The sequence below is a fragment of the Cricetulus griseus genome (genome assembly GCF_003668045.3).
Source record: "Cricetulus griseus strain 17A/GY chromosome 1 unlocalized genomic scaffold, alternate assembly CriGri-PICRH-1.0 chr1_0, whole genome shotgun sequence".
Lineage (NCBI taxonomy): Eukaryota > Metazoa > Chordata > Mammalia > Rodentia > Cricetidae > Cricetulus > Cricetulus griseus.
In genome coordinates this window covers 230,552,345-230,575,964 of record NW_023276806.1, presented here as the reverse complement: position 1 = coordinate 230,575,964, position 23,620 = coordinate 230,552,345, and the positions used below count along the sequence as shown (strand labels likewise).

Below are 23,620 nucleotides of genomic sequence, written 5' to 3'. Positions count from 1 at the left end.
ACACTCACATAGTCACTCACAAATATGCACACTCACACACATGCCACACACACATATACACATACACATATGGGCACACTCATACGCATACCACACACTCATGCACACACCACACACATATGTACACACTCACACACATCAAATGCACATACACATATCAAACACTCACATACATACATGCACACACTCACACACATACCACACACACACACACATACACACATGCACACACCACACACACACATACACACATGCACACACCACACACATGTATACACACTCACACACATCACATGCACACACTCACACATATGCACACACGTTATACACACTCTGTCTATCACATATTTACACCCATCACACACATGCTTATACACACACTCATACACACATCACATAAACACATGCACACAATAAGTAAATAGTTCTCTCTCCTTTTTTCTTAGCTACAGAAAATAACGAATTGTCTGAACCCCCAGAACAAATGATGCACACCTGAAATCCTAGCATTTGGAAGGTGAGGCAGGAGGCCTCGGAACTCACACCCAGCCTTAGCTACACAGCACGTGATGATCCAGCCTCGGTAGTGGGAGGTCCTGACTCAAAAAAAGTTTTCGTTTTTGTTTTTTTCCTTGTAAGTTGACAGCCATTAAAGTGTGCATGTGTGAGCACACATGTGTTTAAGTTTCCAGGTAATATGCCATTGCTTTAGAGTTGCTGGAAAGATTTAATGCCCATGTGTCACTTATCAGGGTGCAGCAGGGCTTTCTTCCAATTGCAACAGAACATACCAGGGACAGTTGAGGAAGGTACATTCACCCAGCTCGACCTGGAGGTCATCTGAAAGAAAGGGAAGGTACACCATCCATCACACTGGGTCTCAGCCGCCCTGGGCCTGGAGAGTAACTAAATGAATTGGGGTTGGCTTTCCTGTAGGGGATAAGCATGTGCATATGGCCATGGGAAACTGATAAGGTGCCCTGGGGTGAGGGCTTCCTCTCAAGCAGGCTCTTGACAGATTCATAGGGTAAGAAACAGCAGCAGCACCCTCTGGAAGAAGGGTGGGGTGTGGGCACATGGGACTGAAGAGCAGGGTGTGAAGGCCTGGGCTGTGGTTTGAGGCTGCACTTCACTGGCCTGAGGTCCACTCCCCATGGCCCTCTGGTCCTCTGCAATGACTATGGCTCTGTGGAGCACTCCGAGGCCCCCTCCCTCTGTGCCTTTCAAGCTCCTTTGAGTCCCCCAGCCTTTCTACAGCCCTCTGACTCATTCTGTGGTTCCCCCCTGTCTATACCTCTTTTCTTCAGTGCGATTTTCATCTCCTCCTTCTTCTGAGACATTTCCTGCTGTTCTTCTGACTTTTTCTCCACCTCTCAGCTTTTAGCTTGGTGCTCTTTCCAGCCAGCAAGGCTGGTCCCACCAAACAGAACCAGTAGTATGGGGAGCAGGCAAGCCAGAGCTACTTTCCATGGGAAAGTCCTGGGGAAGAAGGGCTCTGACAGGGTGCAGACAGAGACAGCCAGAAACCTGACAGAGGCAGCTCCTCTCAGCCCCCACCCCTCTCCTTCCCCTGCCTGGGAGTTTGGTCCTCACTGACGTGGGAGAAAGATGGCCTTCACTTCCTCCTGGTCATGGAGGGGATTTTGGATGGAGCAGGTCACATTGCCCACAGCTCTATCCGTGACCAAAAGAGACGTTTCCACGTGGAAGAGCCCGGCTCCGTCTTGGGTCTGTGACTCAGAAGAGGACAGAAGAGTGTCCCCAACATTGTTTCTCCATTGCACCCTGGGTTTTAGGAACCAGCCACTTGAGGAACAGGACACTCGGATCCCATTGTTCTCAGGCCCTGAGAGGGGCAGAGCCTAACCCTGAGGAGAGAAGACATCTGCTTGAGGCCTGTGATTCCTGGAGGCCACAGTGCATGAGGGAAGGGGAACTTACTATACTGAAGGGCAGCCTGGAACTCAGAGTTCAGCTGAGGCTGCCCCAGACTCAGTTTGATCTTAGCTCACTGTTGTTGCATGTGCTTGGACTCAGAGAGATGAGGTGTTGTTCTTGGGACAGTTAAAACTTGAAAATGGGTCTGATTGTATTTTCTGTCTGGATTTACTGAACGTTAATGTCAGAGTTACTACTGAATATACTGTCTGGGATCTTGTAGGATATGGAAACAGGTTCAGAGGGTTTGTCAAATGCATCAGGGTGCTTGTTGTGCAGCCATGAGGACCCGAATTCACTTCCTCAAATCCAAATGAAAACCTGGGTGTGGTGGCACCAGCTCTGGACCAGAGACAGGTGGGGTGCTGGGCTCACTCATCTCCCAGCCTAGCTGAGTTGTCCAATGAGAGCCCTGTCACACACAATGACCTGAGTGTGACCCCTGCCTTCATATGTACACAATTATACACACACACACACCACACACACAGGCACACACCCAGACACACACACACACATACACACACACACACACACACACACAAACACACACACACACACACACACACACACACACACACACCACACAGAGACACACACACACAGGCACACAGACATCCCTTTGGTATATAAATGTTAAGTCTGTGATGTTAACCTCTGATGGCAGACAATCTTACTCTCACTGCACACTGCAGTGATGTCCCACAGTCTGACTCTCACTGCACACTGCAGTGATGTCCCACAGTCTGACTCTCACTGCACACTGCAGTCATGACCCACAGTCTGACTCTCACTGCACACTGCAGTCATGTCCCACAGTCTGACTCTCACTGCACACTGCAGTCATGTCCCACAGTCTGACTCTCACTGCACACTGCAGTCATGACCCACAGTCTGACTCTCACTGCACACTGCAGTCATGCCTCACAGTCTGACTCTCACTGCACACTGCAGTGATGTCCCACAGTCTGACTCTCACTGCACACTGCAGTGATGTCCCACAGTCTGACTCTCACTGCACACTGCAGTCATGTCCACAGTCTGACTCTCACTGCACACTGCAGTGATGTCCCACAGTCTGACTCTCACTGCACACTGCAGTGATGTCCCACAGTCTGACTCTCACTGCACACTGCAGTGATGACCCACAGTCTGACTCTCACTGCACACTGCAGTCATGCCTCACAGTCTGACTCTCACTGCACACTGCAGTCATGTCCCACAGTCTGACTCTCACTGCACACTGCAGTCATGTCCCACAGTCTGACTCTCACTGCACACTGCAGTCATGTCCCAAGTCTGACTCTCACTGCACACTGCAGTGATGACCCACAGTCTGACTCTCACTGCACACTGCAGTCATGTCCCACAGTCTGACTCTCACTGCACACTGCAGTCATGTCCCACAGTCTGACTCTCACTGCACACTGCAGTCATGTCCCACAGTCTGACTCTCACTGCACACTGCAGTGATGACCCACAGATACATAAACACATCCAGGATCACAGGCAGCTCGAGGATGGTCATAAGAAGGTTTATGGACAGTTTGCTGTCTATCTTTTATCACAACCAGCACCCTGTGCGGAGCTCACATACCTTTGACACAGAGCTCAATCACAGCCTCTTGGGAGGTGAAGCCATGTGTAACTTGACAGTGATACAGACCATCGTCAGAAGCCTGGACTTGCTGTATCTGCAGAGTCACATCTCCCGTGGCGATGGCATCTTTCACCAGCCGGGTTCTGCCTCGGTACTCCGGCATCTGCACATCTCCTTGCTCCTGTCCATCGTGGAACACCAGCACAGCAGGGGTGAGGCGGGCACGGTACCAGCGGATGTGCATGGGAGATGTCCCACTCTGCGCAGGAGACAGCTGGCAGGGCAGAGTGGCCTCAGCCCCAAGCAGGACCGTGATGGGCTCAGTTTGTCCCCTCACAGAAAACGAAGACACTTCTGGGACCAGAGACAGATTATGGAATCAAGTTAGAGACATGAGACTTCTGACACACAATCCTGACTTTTCATATTTAGGGAACTAGACATATTTCTCTTTGTATTACTTTTTAAAAATGTTAAACTTTGAGCTGAGTGGTGGTGGCACACACCTTTAATCCCAGCACTTAGGATGAAGAGGAAGGTGGATCTCTGTGAGTCTGAGGCCAGCCTGGTCTGCAGAGTGTGTTCCAAGACAGAGCTAACCAGAGAAACCCTGACACAGGTATTAAATTTTAATAGATAAAATTTTAATAATTATATAAATGTGTATAAATATCTCTCTCTCTCTCTGTGTGTGTCTGTGTGTGTGTGTCTGTGTGTGTGTGTGTGTGTGTGTTCTTGGGACTTTGACAACATCAGCACTTATACAGAATGTCAGCTATTGCAGTATTTCGAATCTACTGAAATACATCGCCTTATCTTATTGTCAGGTTAGAAAATGGACATTCTTCAGGTATGCCCACATAGCCAAGATCACAAAAACAGCAGAGGAGAGAGAGAGAGAGAGAGAGAGAGAGAGAGAGAGAGAGAGAGAGAGAGAGAGAGTTGACAGCCCTGGCCATAACCCCAGAGACAGTGATGCTCCAGCAGCCATTGCTAGATTGGGGGAGGCTCTTTTCAGTTCTACATTGCTTCCAAATGTAGGGTGCCTCTGTGACTCAGAGGATGTGTGTTCTCATCTACTTAACACCGGTGTCATTGTACATATATGTACAATTAGAAAGACTATTTCACTTTGGGTGAAGCCACAATGCCGTGGTGAATCATGGTTTCACATGAATGCAATCATGCATCAGTTTTGGCAATGGAGGGCTTCCAAATATTTTAGTACATATGGTTAGTTATACCCTATTTATTTAATTTTTAACAATCTATACCATTATGGTCAAGATTCTCCTAATGGGTAACATTTATAGCACTCTCACCTTATTGCTATAAACAGTCCTATAATAAACTTGCACACACATGCACACACATACACACACACACACACACACACACACATACACATGCAAGCTTACACACATGAATACATACATCCATACATACACAGAACCCTCCTAAGGGTTTTTACAAAAAATTCGCAGAATTTTGAATGAGCATTTTTTGGACATTAGTATTTGATTGTCAACCAATTGTCTAGCATGTGTTTGAAGGTAGACCAGATGTCTAGCATGTGTTTGAAGGTAGACCAGATGTCTAGCATGTGTTTGAAGGTAGACTAGATGTCTAGCATGTGTTTGAAGGTAGACCAGATATCTAGCATGTGTTTGAAGGTAGACCAGATGTCTAGCATGCACAGCCCTACGTTTCATCTGGATTTTTATATTTACCACCTGACATCAGATTCAGGAAATAATACCCAACTGTGCCATTCACATGATCTCCTTTCTGAGTTCTCTCTGGAGTCTGGGAACTTCTTCTAGAGGGTGCTTTTGCTTTATAAAGGAGGGGCCAATATCCCCCAGAGAATAAATGATTTAGTCAACATCACAACCAAGAATTATGAATCCAAATTCTTTGTTCTCCTATGCACACAGAACCCCCAATGCACGCCTTCCCTGACACAGTGGCCCAAACCCTCAAACCATAAGCCAAACTGAACACCTCCCATTGAAACTACCTCTTATCTGGTAGCTGGCCACAACAAGGAAGAAACTGACACACCCTGTGAACCTCAGGAAGGCTATCTCAACAGACACAGGAGCCCATAACAGGCTAAACTCACCCACACTCAGTGAAGGTTTAGGTAAATGTCACAGTTCTGAGATTTATAAAAACTATCCAAAGGATGGGGGAGGACCATTTCTTGGACAAGCAATTTTATTTACTTGAGAGAAGCCATTAAAAACAAGAAAATAAATACAGAGCAGGAGGCAGAGCCCTGACCTCCCAAGACTCCAGTGGACACCAGGAGGAGCAGAGAGAGGAGACAGCCATCTGGGGGAAGGGGGGAGAGCCCTTCATCTCCAGAGGGAAGGTCAAGGCCAAGTTCACCTGTAGAAGGGCAAAAGTTGGAGGTTCTCAGGAAAAGTTCAAAGACTTAGCATTGTCCACAGGTTTCTAACTGTGTCTCCCACAAAACTCTTAAGACAAAACCCACCAACCCCACAACTTCTCAAGGCCTTTCATGTCCTCTCTTTATTCTGAAGGCCAACAGTTCCCTCATGGACATGGGAAACTGCCAAGCATTTTCTGTGTGCAGGAGGGGGGCTCTCTTGGCTTTCTGTGGGTCCATGGTCAGACAGGGGATCTCAGAGCTGGATTCCCTGAGTTCAGTGTAAGGCACTGGAGTCACAGGAGGAAGTGGATTACCCACGCATCCAGTCTGTCTTCACTCTTATTTATTTATTTATTCTTCTATTTATTCATTTACTCTCTTATTTCCCAATAAAGGGGCCATTTCTCACGACATTCTCATGACTTCAATACCCCCTTTTTGAGGTCCACACCTCCCTTGGACAGACCTTCTCACAGTCACAAACTCCTCACTCACCGTTTGGACTGAGCTCTGGGTTCCTGGAAGCTCCTGGGATCCTCAGTGATCTGAAGCCTGGCCTGGTGACCTGCACACTCAACGGTGTGGCTGTGTCGGTTTTCAGAGATATTCTTTGCATGGGGGACACACAGGGTTTCCCTCCAGGCTCTGGCTTGAGTTTCCCCCTGGAGTCTAGGAGGAAGCTACAGTCATCTCCAGCTCTTCAGTTACTTCAAGAGTGGAAATAAAAGCCCAAGGGACTTTGTACTGGGCTGAGCCATAAAATAAGCAACAGTAAAGCAGTTTGGAGACTTCTCACAGTAAACTGCCTCCTACATTACCAGGAGAGGCAATCAGGTCTGAGGGTCACTCACATGGTTAATTGGGTTAGAGACTAAAACCAAGCATTCTTCTCCCTCTATTTTCTCCATGATGTCGACTTCTGACAGAATTCGTACTGCCTCAGTTACATGAACTTCACAAGGCTGTGTCTCAAATAAAAAACAGAATGACAACCAAAAGAGGGCTCTGTCAACTCACAATAGATTTGCATTTAAAATGTATTTCATGTGTATGGGTGCTTTGTCCAAATGCATGTGTGTGCACCACGTGTGTGCAGAGTCTGTGGAGGACACCACGTGTGTGCAGAGTCTGTGGAGGACAGAAGGGGATGTCAGATGCCCAGAACCTGAGTTACAGGCAGTGTGAGCTGCCATGTGGGTGCTGGGAGCTAAACCCTGGTCCTCAGCAAGAGCAGCCAGTGCTCCTAACCACCTAGCCATCTCTCCAGACCCCCAAGTTTGCATTTTCATACTCTACTGTAAGTTATCATCTCTTGGCAGCTGCTGAAAGTTACCCAATCTTAGTGGACATCTCCATTTATGAGGGAATCATTTTCTTCAAATGATTTCTCCTCAAAGCTTAGTTTTTATTTTTAAGTCAGCATTGTGAATATCCAGTTTTGTTAGAAAACATCAGTCTGTTATTGTTTTATTCTTGTATGTCTCTTATGACCTGCTTGTGGATGATCAATCTTAGATTTAGAATTCAAGGACGGAAACTAGTGTTCTCTTTCTATCGTTTTCAAGAATTATTTTGAATTATGTGTCTGTGCCATGCATGAACTCTCCTCTCTCTCTCTCTCTCTCTCTCTCTCTCTCTCTCTCTCTCTCTCTCTGTGTGTGTGTGTGTGTGTGTGTGTGTGTGTGTGTGTGTGTGTGTTGTGCACATGAGCACAAATGTCCTGGGAGTCCAGAAGAGGTCATTAGATCCCTTGGAGCTGTAGTTACAGGCAGTTGTGAGTTTCCAGGTGTGGATGCTGGGAATCGAACTCAGATCCCCTGGAGTAGTATGCAGCCATCCCTCCAGCCAAAGTACAACTTTCTTGACCCTTTCTGTCATCTGAGCAGGAACATGATTGCTCTGGAATTAACAGGCTTAGAGGAGAGCATGCTTTTCTCTCTTTCCTCATGACATGGGAGTGAGAAGGAAGGGCACAGCTGAGGGCTGTCAGTGCTGTGTACATAGTCCAACTGGATGACACAGAGTTGATCAATGCCCATGAAGGAAATTTCTAGGCCTGGGTGAATGAGAATCAGAAGATTAACCCAAACCATGAGGTCCTATGAGTCCAAGACCTATGTTACTAACTGGAACACAACCAGTTTAGAAAGAAACCAGTTGCTCCAGCTCTTGGCTGCACCTCATAACCATGTAATTATTGCTATTCTGTTGTCTGTGTTGAAGTTCTCTTCTAATCTTTTTTCACTTTTGGTTTTGAAACTGTCTGGAGGATGGCAGGTGGGCTGACTCCTGGAGTTTCCTGGGAGGAGCATCTTGCCTCCAGTTCTCTGAATCTCTTAAATGTGCACCTAAGCCCTCCTCCCAGACCCTTAGCCTCCTGAAGCATCTCCATCAAGACTTATAGGAGAGCCGAGAAGGTGAGCTGGGAGGCAGGGCAGGGTTACCTTGTCTAACTGCCTCTCTGAGGTAGTGAGCGATACCCAGAAGCCTTCATCTCTCTAAGAACTTAGACAATGCGAGTTTTGCATGAGCCTCTCAGAGGTTCACAGCATGAATCTGGGGTAGGTAGAGGCCAATCAGAGTCCTTTTTCACAGAGGAAGGTGTGGGAGAAAATTCAAGGAGGCTGAACCAGCTTGAAACTGCCATTTTTCTCTCCGTTTGCATCTTGCCTCCCCTGTCTTGATCTATGGGATAACATGTTCTCCCCCAGGGATTAGAGAGGCCATGGGAAGACTAGTGACCTGTTCAGGGATGTCTCTGGAAAAGGGAATCAGAATCTCTTTGTGTGAGTGAAAAGGGTGTCCCTGGCATCCTTTGAGAAAGGTACTGAGAGCCCCAGGAGACCATTTCTTAGCACCACCATGAACCCCTTAGCCACGCCCCTCTTACCTTGGCAGTCTCCTTGTCATCTCTTCCCCAATGTTTGCAGGACCTCCCACTAGACCACTCTGTTCCCCAACTTAGGAAAGATGGTGCTTAAAGGTGAACTCAAATGCACCCTGAAAATCAGCATGTCCAAGATCTACAAGGATGACACCAACTGGCAATCTAAGCAATAGTGGAGAGGCCACCCTAAATGCCCTTCCCCTATAATGAGACTGATGACTACCTTATATGCCACCCTAGAGCCCTCATCCAGTGGCTGATGGAAGCAGAGACAGACACCCATAGCTAAACAGTGAACTAAACTCTGGAACTCAGTTGCAGAGAGGGAGGGGTGATGAGCAAATGGGTCAAGACCGGGCTGGTGAAACCCACAGCAACAGCTGACCTGAACAAGGGGGAGCACATGGACCCCAGACTGATGTCTCAGAGGCCAGCACAGGAGTGATACAGACCCATGAATGTGGATGCCAGTGCGGAGGCCTCGAACTCTATGGGGTCTCTGTGTAGTAGATCAGTATTTATCCCTGGAGTAAGAAAGGACTTTGGGAGCCCATTCCACATGGAGGGACGCTCTCTCCTGGACACATGGGGGAGGGCCTAGGCCCTGCCCAGGATGATATGCCAGACTTTGGGGATCCCCCAGGGAGGGCCTTACCCTCCCTCAGGAACAGAGGGGAATGGGGTGGGGGAAGGTGGGGGTGGGGAAGGAGGGAAGGGAGAGGGAGAAGGGATTGACACATGAAGCAGGCTTCTTTCTAATTTGAACTAATAAAAAAATAATTTATTGGAAAAAATCAACATGTTCTGGGTCCTTCCTGCAGGATACAGCATCCTGACATTGCTGTTTTTATGTGGGTGCTGGTTACATTGGTCCACTGGCAGGTTCTGTTTGTAAGGACATGATGATGAGATGTGACAGTAAGAGAAAACGAATGGATTGCCAATAAAAAACAAAAGCCAAAGGGACTCCTTGTGGAATCATGCAGCTGCTTTTGTTGTTCACGGAATCTCCACTAGGGCATTAAAAAGCACATTTAGAGAAGAATTACAAAGAGAGTGGCGTTTTGAACAAGATAGACAGGGCTCATAAGATTGAGTGCTTAGTCCCCAGTTGGTGGAACTGTTTGGAAGGATTAGGAGGTGTGGCCTTTTGGGAACAAGTGTGTCACTGGTGTGGTTGGACCTTGAGGATTCAAAAGGGTGTGCACTTCCTACTTAGCTCTCTCTGTGTGTCATCCTTGTAGATCAGGTGTGAGCTCTCAGCTACTGCTCCAGCTCCATGCCTGTCTGCCCACCTGCCGCCATGCTCCCTCCAACCATGATGGCCATGGACTCATCCTCGGGAACCACGAGCTCCAGATTAAATGCTTTCTTTTGTAAGTTACCTTGGTCAGGCTGTTTAGTCAAAACAATAGAACAGTAGTTAATTTAAGAAGTTACTGGTTTAGGCATGGAAGTTTAGTGTTCTATGAGACACCACCACATGGCTTAGATAGGAATAAAATACCATAAGAGGAATTTAAATATTAGCATTTTTTCTGACTTTTTCCTATTGCCCTTCCATGACCCAGGGGCAGACACACTCAGATAGAGAGCACACGGCAGGCTTTGGTCTGATCTTTTATTATTTTTTAAAATTATTTTTATTTGATTTCTATGGATGCTTTGCCTGTATGTATGCCTGTGTACTAGGTGCACGCCTGGTGCCCTCACAGGCTAGAAGAGGATACCAGATTCCCTGGAACTGGAGTTATAGTTGGTTGTGAGCCACCATGTTGGTGCTGGGAATCAGACTCAGGTCCTCTGCAGGAAAACAGCCAGTGCTCTTAATTGCCCAGCTATTTTTGCTCTGATTTGTAGTATAGGTTTCGGGTCTTCTGTAACTGTGAGTCACAGTCAGTTCTCTATCTTGTGGGAAAAGAAAAGAAGCCTTCTCCCCATTCCTGCAGGTGGGTGCTTTTTCCTCTGGAGCTGCTGGGTAGAACACTTCTAGAAAAACCCATCCAGGTCTCAGACGAGTGGCATTTCTCTCCAGATCTAGGTTCCCCTTCTTATCCTCACGATGAGTCCAGAAGATGCTGGGAAAAACTGCTGTGCACAGGCAAGGGATGGTCCCCAGCCCGAGGAACAGCAGGAGGAGGCAAAGGGAGAGAAAATGCCATCGCTGTGTGAGGGTGGGTCCAAGATGACAATGGCTGACGCTGGTAGAGTGCTCCTCACTGTGAGCCACTTTTGGACACCAGCAGGTGAAACTGCTCCTATGTCAGGGCAGTGGGGCTGCTCACTGAGTGGAAAGATGGGAAGAAGGATAGGGTATTCCGGAAGTGAGTGCACTGGGCTCCTCCTCCTCCTCCTCCTCCCCCTCCTTCTCCTCCTCCTCCTCCTTCTCTTTCTCCTCCTCCTCTTCCTCTACCTTCAGAGCCTCTGGTCAGAGGGAAACCCTCCTGTGGCTTTCATCATTCTTGAGATTTTGCTGATTGCTATGGTGTTTTGAGTCTGGAAGGAAAACAGAAGAGGAAATTACAGGTGCCAAGGACAAAGAGAAAGAAAGGAGAGGCAATGCTGGAGCAGACAGAGCAGTGTCCCAAGGCTTCTGGCTGTGTCTAGGACTGAGATGAAATGCTGACAAACCACAGAGCCCCGAACACTGCAGAAAAGTATACAGTAGGATTCATCAGAGAGAGAAGTCACCGGGGATAAGTTTGTGGAGCTAGGTAATAGAAGAGGCAGGGCACACCTATGAATGATACATATAAACTAGAAGTAAATGCTAGACATCTGCCCTGAAAAATGATTTTTCAGTTTGGCTTTGGTACTATGGAAACAGCCGAGAAAGAGCTTGGGGAGTTCTCCTCTCTCTGCCTCATGCCAGAAGAGGCAATCCTGCCCATGCTACACACTTGGTGTCTTGTAGGTTGTTCTTCCTGTTCAGTGCAAAGGAAGACATTGAATCTGCAAGCTGTCCCCTTCCAATCTAACACCGTGGCTGGGCTCACTGTCATCACTGCTCTGCCCTAATCTCTTCCTGTTCAATTTTCAGTGAAGGAGATCCTCCATTCAAGAAAGCTAAGAAAGACCAAATGCTTGCCACCAGCAGAGGGCAAATTTTTAGTCACCTGTTGTTGAGGGCCAAAGAGAATCTCAAGCAAGATCTTGCACAGCCACCTGCTCTGACCTGTTCTAGCCACAAGATGTTCTTTTTAGATATGTTGCTCAAAACATGTTGTTCCTTTACTTCTCGGAATAGGCTGTGGTTGACAGGTCACAAGGACATGGGCCAAGGCCAACCTTATCTTCACTTCCTCTTAAAATTCCTCCTACCCTCCTACCCCGCCCCGAGCAAAATCCCCTACATATAAGCAAGCTTTACCCTTCAATAAACGAGACCTTGACGTGACTCAGACTGACTCTGCCTTTCATTATGCGCTTGGTCTCCCTCCTCTCTCACCCCCATTGACCCCCTAGGTGATACCCCCTCGAGACCCACTAATAACCTGGCCTGCTGGACAGGTCAAGTGGCGCCCAACGTGGGGCTCGAGGTACTGTGGTCGCCGGACAGCACCAAGAGAAGAAGAGACTAGTCGACCCAAAGTGGAGACCCCTGCATCGATCGTGCACTGGTCCGTCTCGAGGTAAGTACTCTTGTCCGATTATAGTCATGGGCAAAACAGCCTCTAAGGAGGCCCTCTTTATCAGAGAAGTAAAGAGTAGTCTTAGGGAGAGAGGAATAAGAGTTAAAAAGAAAAATAAAAGGAGTGGGAATTAAAAAGGAAAAGATAAAAAGAAATAAGAGTTAAAAAGAAAGATTTAGTTCATTTTTTGTTTATTGATAAAGCTTGTCTATGGCTGATTTTAACGGGGCCAGACATAGCTCCCCAGACCTGGGAAAAGGTTGGGAGAGTTACTTTGCCCACAGCAAGAAATTTCTTAGAGGCGGTTAAGCTTGGGGGCTGCAACTTACAGCCTTGGGAGATGCCGCCATGGTTGATGGCTGATTAATGTATATAAATGCTATTGAAACAGCCAGACTGTTTTTGAGACTTATAGAAAAGAAAAGGCAATGTATTTAAGCTTAAAATTGTTCAAATTTTGGATGCTCATAATTCAATGATTGACTATAAGCTACTATGTTAGAAATTTCAATTAGGGATTTTTCTTTTCTACAAGCTGATCATAACCTAGGCAAAAGGAGAAATGTGAGACGTATGCAAGTTATGAATGAACGGTGTGGCCACACCTGGATGCGTGATGTGATTGTGAATTTATGAATGCAAATGAATGAAAATGCCTAAATTGCCTTGGATATGATTAGAGATATTTACATTGCCTCGGATATAGATTAAAAAACATCAAAATCACTTTAATAGGCTCAAAAAGAGCATCCATCCAGTCAGTCAATGCCTTAACAGGAGAAATTATTATTTGAGCCCTAGGAGACAGTCAATTAAAAAGTTAGCAAAAGCCTATAGCATTAGCTTAGAGACATGAGAAATCTATGGATGATTCTATAAAATTTGGCAGATGAGAGGATATAGGTCTTACCAAATTTTTATGAAAAAAAAGAAAAAAAAGAAAATCTGGAAAATTAAAGTTAAAACATTATTTTAAAAAGGGTTTGTGAGAAGCCTCAAAAAGAGCCAACCTGTTAGATTCATAGCTTGGCAGGTCAGCTAACATGCAAATGAGGTCTTATCAGCTTGTCAGCTTCGAAGGTTAGATTAAAAGAAGGCTACTCAGAAACTTTAAATCTGGAAAATTGTTAAGGACGTATGTTGTATTCTAAAGAAATTAATAAAACATTCATTGGTTAAGTACCTTTTTTGGGGGACATCTAATGATGATTTAAATCCTTTAAGTAAGATTCTACAGGAGATAATGATCCAGCTAACTAAGAAGGTAGACAAGTTCTATAATTTGAGGAGGCGATTCAGCATCATCAGATATATTGACTATGCAAAACCATGGGAAACTTATGTACTCCCTACAAAGCATAGTCTGACTTCTGATTTATGGCAGAAGGAACCATTACTATGGTTATGCCTACCCATCTTGCCAGCCTAAATATTTTAAACCCTTAATTTAAAGCATTAGCCTACTTGGTACAGAAATTCCATATAGATTCTAAAAAGTATTTTAGGAGAAAACCAAGTATGATACATGCCTCCTACTCTAAGCAACAGTTTAATTGATGGTTTCAGAACAATGATTTATGGGCGATTGTCTTTGCTCAGTTTTCAGGAAGAATTGATAATCAATTTCTAGTTCATGGACTGTTACAATTTTCACTATACATCCCTTTGTATTTCCAAAATTGTAAAAAGCAGTCCCATAAAAATATGCTATGTTAATTTTTTACCAATAGTTCTATTGGGAGAGTCACTTACATAGGTTATTAATAGAAAGAAATAGATAGAGCAGACAGCTCTGGTTTCAGCTCAAATAATCAAACTGCAAGCTTTTGGTTTTTTAAATCCTGGTAAATAATTCATTTAATTTGTATACTGACAGTCACTGTGTATTTAAGGCTTAAAAGGTAACAGAAACAGTCCCATGCACAGGATCTGGTAACAGCCAAGTCAAAATGTTATTTGAGCAAATTCAAAATGTTATTCACCTAAGAATTATCATGTTTATGGGTCACACGGGGAACCTATTAAATAGGTCTTTCCCTGATTACTGACCAAATGGAATAAATTATCGACTAATAAAATCAGTTGATTTGCCTTAAATAGAAAAAGCTCAACAGGCTTGTAACTTTTCTTCATCATAATGGCAAGTCTAAATAAGAAATTTGGCCTAACCAGAGAGACTTCTGATCAAATCATCAAACAATGTGGACTATGTCCACAATATGGCTATGGCTAATTTAAGGATGAATCCTCAAGGCCTGCTCACCAACCATTTATGGCGAATGGATGTGACTCACATTACAGAGTTTGGCAAGTTAAAAATGTGCCACTCCACAAATGGGAGAAGTCACCAGGCATGTTATAAGTCATCGTTTAAGATGTTTTGCTTACATGGGAATGCCAAAAGTTGTAAAAACAGATAATGGGTCTAGATATACTAGCAAAGTTTTCCAACAATTTTGTGCTTAATTCCCGAGACCAGTGCTACCGGAACAGCCCATGTGGCCTAGTCCCGCCCTGCGCGCCTCGTGGACCTGCCTGCCCAGCCATAGTGGCGGGCACGGCTGGGCCTTTGGGCCTTTGGGGACGCAGCATGCTGCTGACTTGGGGGAGTGAAACGCCTGCCTCCGAGCTTTTATAGCGGTGGTAAGACATGAGGCGAGGCGAGCCCACAGCTCAGGCAGCAGCGCTCCTGAGCTGGCGGGATATACAAGCCAGGTGTTGGTGGTGCACGCCTTTAATCCCAGCACTTGGGAGGCTGAGACAGGAGATCACTTGAGTCTAGGAATTTTGGGCTGTAGTGCGCTATGCTGATCGGATGTCCGCACTAAGTTCGGCATCAATATGGTGACCTCCAGAGAGCGGGCGGCCACCAGGTTGCCTAAGGAGGAGGAGTTCTATACCATTCATTGTTTATGTTAAATTTCCTCATGTATGATGCTACAGAACAATCAGCCGAGGATCGCCTCTGGCATCCATGAACGGCTCAAAATTATGCTCAAGCCTTGTGTAAAGATCCCCTAACTTACAAATGGCACGGACCAGATCCGGTCCTCATTTGGGGAAAACGACATGCATGGATTTTAATACTCAGGCCAATAATGCTAGATGGTTGCCTAAATGCCTTTTTAATACTCCCAGGGGAAGCCCCTGAGAAGACTTCTAATTCTGCTTAATTCTAGATAAAAGATGCTGTCTTTCTGGCTACTTGGGCGTTTATCACCTTCGATTGCCATTGCCGCTGGAAGCCCTTATCAGATCTACAACTACACCTGGATGATCCTCAACAATTTGATGCCAACTCGAGAAAAGAAAGATGGCCGGGGATTATGTTCCAGATTCTCTGCTCCATGCTCATGACCGCTGCCGCAGCTGAAGCCAGCCAAACATGCCTACCCCCCAGAAATGGGCCATCATTAACCTCTCCACCGGGGGTGTTGCCGCATCCAATACCTCCGCAGACTTTCCTTTTGGAAAATGGTACCCAGATCTGTATGTAGACCTTTGTGATATAGTAGATAGATGGACCAACCCGTCCGAATGGGGATGTAATTCCGCTTGGAATAAGGCAGAGACTAGAAAGACCCGTTTTTACGTCTGCCCTGGACACTCTCCCAAACGTTACCTAACCACTCTATGTGGTGGACCCCAGGACGGCTATTGTGCCGCCTGGAGCTGTGTTAGCACTGGACATATCTGGTGGACAGCCCCTGTGACTACTGATTTTATCAAGGTCGAGCCCTACAATCGTAGTCTCCCAGGCACCTCTCGCTGCGCAAATAACCAACCATGCGGTGCGTGTTATGATTCCAAGCTTTATCCCCATCGGCTGTATGCCACGGAAGGAGGGCGATGTAATCTGCTAAAAATTTCCTTTACAGAATTGGGAAAACAACAGATTGGACGGGAGGAAAAATCTGGGGCCTCCGCCTTTATGTGTCCGGAACGGACCCCGCTACCACCTTTATGATTCAACTACAAAGGGCTGATCCCCCTTCAAAACCTGTAGGCCCAAATCAGGTTCTCCCTGATCAAGGGACAAAAGCTCTACCTAAGCCTGCTCAAACTCATCAGCTGACTACCTTATCTCCTGCCCAGTTGTCCACCCCCATTACCCCATCGGTTGGTCCGGCCCTGGGAACCCTAGATAGGTTGTTTAGTTTGGTACAAGGAGCCCACCTGGCCCTTAATGCATCCAGTCCGAACTCCACACGGGATTGCTGGCTATGCCTGTCCGCTGAAACTCCCTATTATGAAGGGATTGCCTTTATGGCCAATACATCCAATATCACCTCCCCATCGGCAAGGTGCAGGGCTGTCCCCCACCAATTTACCCTGCCCGGAGTTTCAGGACAAGGGCTTTGTTTAGGAAAGGTGCCCTCCAGTTACTCTCAGTTTTGCAATAAAACTATAGTTCCCCATAAAGGAACTTACTATCTTGAGGCACCCAATGGTACCTATTGGGCTTGCAACACAGGCTTAACAACCTGCATATTTGCTTTAAGCTTTAATGTTTCAGATGAATATTGCATTTTGGTGCAGCTTTGGCCTCAAATTAAATATTATTCAGGGGAGATCCTGGTCTCACAGGCACAGCACAGAGTCGTGAGAGAGCCTGTCTCTATGACCATTGCCCTTATGCTGGGGATCGGTGGCATTGTTGCCGGTATAGGAACCGGAATAGCTGCTCTTGTACAAAACAATCAGCTATTGCAATTACAAATAGCCATGACCACGGATCTTGAGGCTATAGAAAGATCCATCACTGCTCTGGAAAAATCTTTAACCTCTCTATCTGAGGTGGTTTTGCAAAATAGAAGAGGGCTGGACCTCCTATTCCTTAAGGAAGGTGGCCTTCGCGCTGCTTTAAGGGAAGAATGTTGTTTCTATGCTGACCATACTGGTATTGTTAAGGAATCCATGGAGATCCTGAGAGACAGATTGGCGAAACGAAAGAGAGATTTTGAAAGCCAAAAAGGATGGTTCTCAAACTGGCTACAAGGATCCCCCTGGCTGTCTACCCTGTTCCCTACCCTTGTAGCCCCCCTGATTGTCTTTCTTCTTCTTCTTTCCTTTGGCCCATGGGCCTTTCAATGACTCACCCAGCTTATAAAGAGACAGATTGATTCGGCCTTACCTAGAAATATTTCGGTCCATTATCATAAATTAGCTGTTGATAAAGATCTTGGGGAAGAACAAAGGTCACAACAAGAGCCCGGATTTGGCGACCAAAGGCTCAGATTCAATAACCTCCATCCTTAAAAGCTGGTCAAATGGTAAGAGAGTACTCAATGACGGGAATACGTGTAGGTCCTGGGGCAGGAAGCAACAACGTACAGAGGTTGTCAAGACCGGCTCAACATGGCACGTTGCCTGACCATGGGTGCAGCCTACACAGCCTAAGACAGAGGCTCTCTCTGACGAAAGCTTTAAAGCCCCTCTCATTTTTAAGTATAGAGGGGGGAATTGTTGAGGGCCAAAGAGAATCCCGAGCAAGATCTTGTACAGCCACCCGCTCTGACCTGTTCTAGCCACAAGATGTTCTTTTTAGATATGTTGCTCAAAACATGTTGTTCCTTTACTTCTCGGAATAGGCTGTGGTTGACCGGTCACAAGGACATGGGCCAAGGCCAACCTTATCTTCACTTCCTCTTAAAATTCCTCCTACCCTCCTACCCCACCCCGAGCAAAATCCTCTGCATATAAGCAAGATTTACCCTTCAATAAACGAGACCTTGACGCGACTCAGACTGACTCTGCCTTTCATTATGCGCTTGGTCTCCCTCCTCTCTCACCCCCATTGACCCCCTAGGTGATACCCCCTCGAGACCCACAAATAACCTGGCCTGCTGGATGGGTCAACCTGAACTCATGGTATGGGGTGAGATGACATGGTCATGTATGTACAGGGACACAGAGAGGCACTTGGGGGCCAAGGGACCAATGGGAGCTTCAGGAGGCAGCTCTGTGGTAACTGGGAGATGGCCCTGGTTTCAAAGAAAGCATGTGACTGGTTTGAGTAATTTGTACGCTGATAGAGAGATGGAGCACCACAAGTTGGGGACCAGATAAGGTTTAGTTCACTTGACTGAAGGAATTAGCAGATTGGAGCTTTCCTGCTTGGTGGTGGGGATGGGATAACAGATGAGAGCAGGGGATCATGGTTGGGTATTGGAAAGGCTGTACAAGAAGCCTGAGGCTAAACAACTTCCCTAGAACTAGAGTTACAGTTATGAGCGGCCATGTGGGTGCCAGGTCCTCTGCAAGAGCAGCCAGTGATCTTAACCCCTGAGGTATCTCTCCAGCCCCAAGTGATAGGTTCCATTGTGGCATTTTCTTACACAGATGTCACCAAACTTTGTTGTCATTCTTCTTTCCTACTGCCCACCTTTGTCTCTTTTTCCAACTTCCTTTAAAAATTATTCACTTTTATTACTTTATGTCTATGAGTATTTTTTTGCCTGTTTGCATGTATGTCTGTGAACCACACATGTCTGGTGCCTGCAGAGGCCAGAAGAAGGTGTCAGTGCCCTCGAAGTGGAGTTACAAATGGTTGTGAGCCACCATGTGGGTGCTGGGAACTGCACTCAGGTCCTCTGCAAGAGCAACCAATGCTCTTAACTCCCAAGCCATCTAGCTTTGCAGCCCCCTCCTAACCTCCTGCTGGGTCCTCTTCTCCATCTGTACTGAGGTATCATGACTTCATTGTCATCTTGAGGCCAGATGAGGCTGAGAGAGTGAAGTCACCAAGACTCCAACTACCAGATCCATGGGAGCCTCACATTCCCTGAGCCATCTCTCTAGCCCCCTGTGAATTGTGTTTTAACCCCATTGCTGTTTCATGTGTGAACTCCAAGCTCATTCATTACGGAATCTTGATGGCATGAATGTAAGCCAGGGACTCCTGGGACTCATCAGTTGCTGAAGAATGGCCAAGTGTCTGTCCGTTCTATTCACCCACTTACCTTTGGAGCGGTGCTTCACCTTGATCAGGTCAATGGCCATGGCAAGAGGCAGCACCAGAACAGGCAGGGCCATCCATAACAAAGCTATCTTGGAGTCTGAAATGCAACCCCCAGGAAGTCATGAGACTTGGAAAATGTGAAGATGTCTCTTTTCACAGGAGCAGCCTGAGGACTGGGTCACTCGATTTCACAGAAGCCAAGAATAGCAGGCAATTTTAGCTTTGTGCCCCGCCCACTTTCCTCCTCTGTTTCCAATTACATCACGGCATCACAGAATGACTGGAATAATAACTACTGTGGTGAAATGTAGTCTCCCAGGCTATATATAAAAAACTAAAATAGCCTTGAGGAAAATTGATTTCTAATGCAGAAAAAGTTCACGAGAGAGAGGGAGGGAGGGAAGGAGGGGGAGGGAGAAAAAGAGAGAGAGAGAGAGAGAGAGAGAGAGAGAGAGAGAGAGAGAGAGAGAGAAAGCGAGAAAGTGTGCACGAGAGAAACTCAGAGGACCTAGTCCCAGAGGAATGTTATTAGGTGACCTAAAGACAAACTTTAAAGGAGACATTTATTTATTTATTTATTTATTTACCTATTGATTTACTTTGAGACAGGGTTCTCTATGTAGCTCTGTAGACCAGGCTGGCCTCGAAATCACAGTGATTAGCCTGCTTCTGCCTCCTGAGTTTTGGGAATAAAGAGTGTGCCACCAACGCCTAGCGACATTGATTTATTTTTTAAAGATTTATTTAAAAATACCCCATCCAAGAGAAGAAAATGAAATAGGAGAAGACAAGAAGAAAATAAGGAGACAAGAGGAAGAAAATTGGAGGAGGAGGAAGAGAGGAAGGAGGAGGAGGAGGAGGAGGAGGAGGAGGAGGAGGAGGAGGAGGAGGAGATTCAGGAGAGGAACAGGGACGGGAGGACAGTAGCTGCAGCAGCGGCTGAGACCAGGAATCCCAGCACTCACGAGTGGAGGCAGGAGGAGGACAAGTCCCAGGGCAGTCCAAGCACATGAAACCTCTCAAACAAACAAACAAAAAACGCAGCTTCCTGTAAGTGGCAAACCGTTTTGACACTTCCCACAGCAGAGGAAGACATGCAGTCACCAACCTGAGAGAGGAAGCCTAGCAGCTTTCTCCTCGCCTCCAGGGAGGCTGAGGGAGCAGGTCACATTCACCACGGACCTGTTGGTGACCAGCAGGAGCGTCTCCACCTGGAACAGCCCCTGGCTTTCTTGATGGAAGGCTTCAGAAAGTGAAGGTACAGCCCTTCCGCCTCCGTCCCTCCACAGCACGTGGGGCCTCGGGAACCACCCATGGGATGCACACCTCAGCTGCATGCTTCCATCCTTCAGGACCTCCTGGGTGATGTGTGGGGTGGAGCCCACCGCTGGGGACAGAGACCAAGGCAGCAGAGATGAAGCCTGGCATGCTTCCCTGAGGGAGGGGGAGGCAAGAGAGGCTTGGGGAGGACAGCAGAGCTCTGGGCCAATGGCCACCCTCTGGGAGCTGGGACTGGCTACAGGGTTTCTTGTTCTGTTTTTCTATTCCAAAGTCTTATAGTAGGTAAAATTTCATATTAGGTAAAATTTCATATATATATATATATATTGTAACCTCGACTCTCATCTCTTTCCTCGTGGCCCTGAAAACAGTGGCTTTGATCAGACATGAGACATATGGGCAGCATGGAAGAAATTGGCTAGGAGACGTTTCTCAAGGCAGAAAGTGATGTAGAAATCCACTAGTCATTCAAGAATCTGCTCATTAATTTAGGCTGGGACTCAGAGAAGGAAATATGAAGGATAGCCAAGATTTGGGCCTATGTCCTGGTTAACATTTGCTGACCTTGTAGAGATAGTTCTTGGGTGACTTGTCTGCCACCCTCTGAGCACAGCAAATCTGTCAGTCTTTACGAGTTCTGTGTATGTGGTAGATCTATCTGAGTCTTCAAATCAGTACACTTCCTGAAACTGCATAGTCCCCAGAATCTCAGTAACACTGTGAAATAATGTTTCTTGCATAAAGTTATGGGGAATATTCTCAGATTTCCTGGAACCTATGACTACTTTATGGAGGTGGTTGAGAGTCCTGCTTTCCTGATTGTCCTAATACTTAAAATTTTAAACCACAGCAATGCCTGGTACTGCCAGTCTGGCCAAGAACTCATGGCAGTGACTCTACTACTGTTTGTTATTTTGCTAAATGGACACAGTATCAAAATGCCTTCCAAATTCTTTATCTCGGTACCCAGAGATTAGCACAGCTCTCAGACCTCATCAGACAAGATTCTCTGGGCATCGAGTGGTGGTTAAGACAGAAGCTCACACTGTCAAAGTGCAGAGAAGTGTCATTGGGGGTGCTCAGCCACAAGTGGGACATCTGTGTCCGGCTCCCATCACCCAGGGCTGAGCCACCACCATGGAAGGGTGAAGTAGGGAGGTTGTAAGAGTCAGAGGTTTGGGGTGGGCACTGGAACGGTCTGACTGTGACAGGACCACTGAGCTCACAACACCAAGCACATCAGCATAGAAGTGAGGGATGAAGAGCCCCGCCCCAGCTGAGGAGCTGTGGACTGTTGATCGCTTCAGGGGAGGGGTTAGACAGTTCTCCCTGAGAGTGTGGCTCCTGGTAGGCTGATAATGCTCCAGTGGATGGCTCCACCCCCCTCAGTATATGGACAGCACAAACTGGAGTTGATGGGTTATTAAATTAATAATAAAAAAGGCTAGGAAGTTGTAGGGTAAAGAAGGGAGGGTGGATCTTGGGAGAGTTAACTGGGGGGAGTTAGGGGAGAATATGATAAAAATACATGGTTTGAAATTCTCAGATAATTTGTGGTGATATATTATTTATGATCGAATAAAGCCACTGGGATCAAAATGCAAAGGTAGTCACAGCCATAGAGCCTGGCAGTGGTGATACACACCTTTAATCCCAGCAGCCATACTAGCTAGCCAGAGAAGCCAGGTGGTGGAGGAATACACCTTTAATTCCAAGGCTCAGGAGACAGAAGCAGATTGTTTTCGTGGGTCCAAGACCACCCTGGGCTACATGAGAGTGAATCAACCAAAAAGAATAACAGAGCTCACACCTTTAATCCCAGCACTAAGGAGGTTAAAAGGAAGAGCAAAGGGTCTCATGTGAGGTTTAGTTTCCAGTCAGAGAGAGCATTGCAGTCTGAGGATTCGTGGAGACAGGATCACCCATTTTGGTCTGAGGTAAGAGCTAGTGGCTTGGTTGCATTGCTATTCTGATCTTCAGCTTGAAACACGATATTTGTCTCTGGGTTTTTATTTTTCATGTTACAAGGATTAGTAAAAAAATTATTTAAAAACTTCAAATCAGCATTCCTGAAGTTGTGATCTTGAAGTGTCTATGGTGGTTACTACACTGAAAGTTCAATATAAACTTGAAAATGAATGAGCGTGGTGAGTATTTTGGGTGCCAGAGAGATCTCCCAGGAACCAGCATCTGTCACAGCATTAGGCGTGAGAGGCCAAAGACCTGTCTGGAATCCTTACCCATCACCTGGACATCCATGCGGGCCTCCTGGTAGGCACCATCTTTCCCAAAAAGGCACCGGTACTGCCCATCATCTGAAGTTCTGGCATCATGTATCTGCAGGGTCAGCTTCCCTCAGGGATAGCATCAGGCATCATCCTTCCTCTGTATTCCGCCATCTGCTCTTCAGCTGAGTGGGCCCCGTCCACAGACACATGGACTGTGGGGTGATAGTGGGATGAGACCCACGTCACCTCCATGCTCTGAGCATCTGCTTGAGGTGACAGGTGACAAGTTAATTCTATGTTCTCTCTGACTCGACAAGAATGGGCTGGGAGGGTCCAGTCACCCTTGAGGTGGCTGTTAAATAAACCAGACAGAGAACAGGAATGAAGCAACATGGAGAAGCAACTCTACCAACACAGGCATCTCCTGTGAGGTCCAGAACCTGCAAGCACCCCTGGGGAGGAATGAGTCTCAGGGTCACATTTGGAGGAGGGTGGGACTCACAGGCTCATGGTGTGGAGTTTCAGGTAAAGCCTTGCTAGTCTGAAGAGAGCACTAGTTTAAGCCCAGGGTACACACCAAGATGGTTTTACTGCTAAAACTCTCAGAATAAAATGAATCCTCCCTCACTTCAAATCTGACTGACTTTACACACCAGACCAGTCCATGCTTTTGGAGTTTTAAACTATAGAATTTA

The 23,620-nt window shown here is 46.6% G+C and overlaps 1 pseudogene; it reads right to left on the bottom strand.

The window, feature by feature from the left end:
• Positions 1-748: 748 nt before the first annotated feature.
• On the bottom strand, positions 749-5,879 carry LOC113832479 (annotated as a pseudogene).
• Between the last annotated feature and the right edge of the window lie 17,741 nt (positions 5,880-23,620).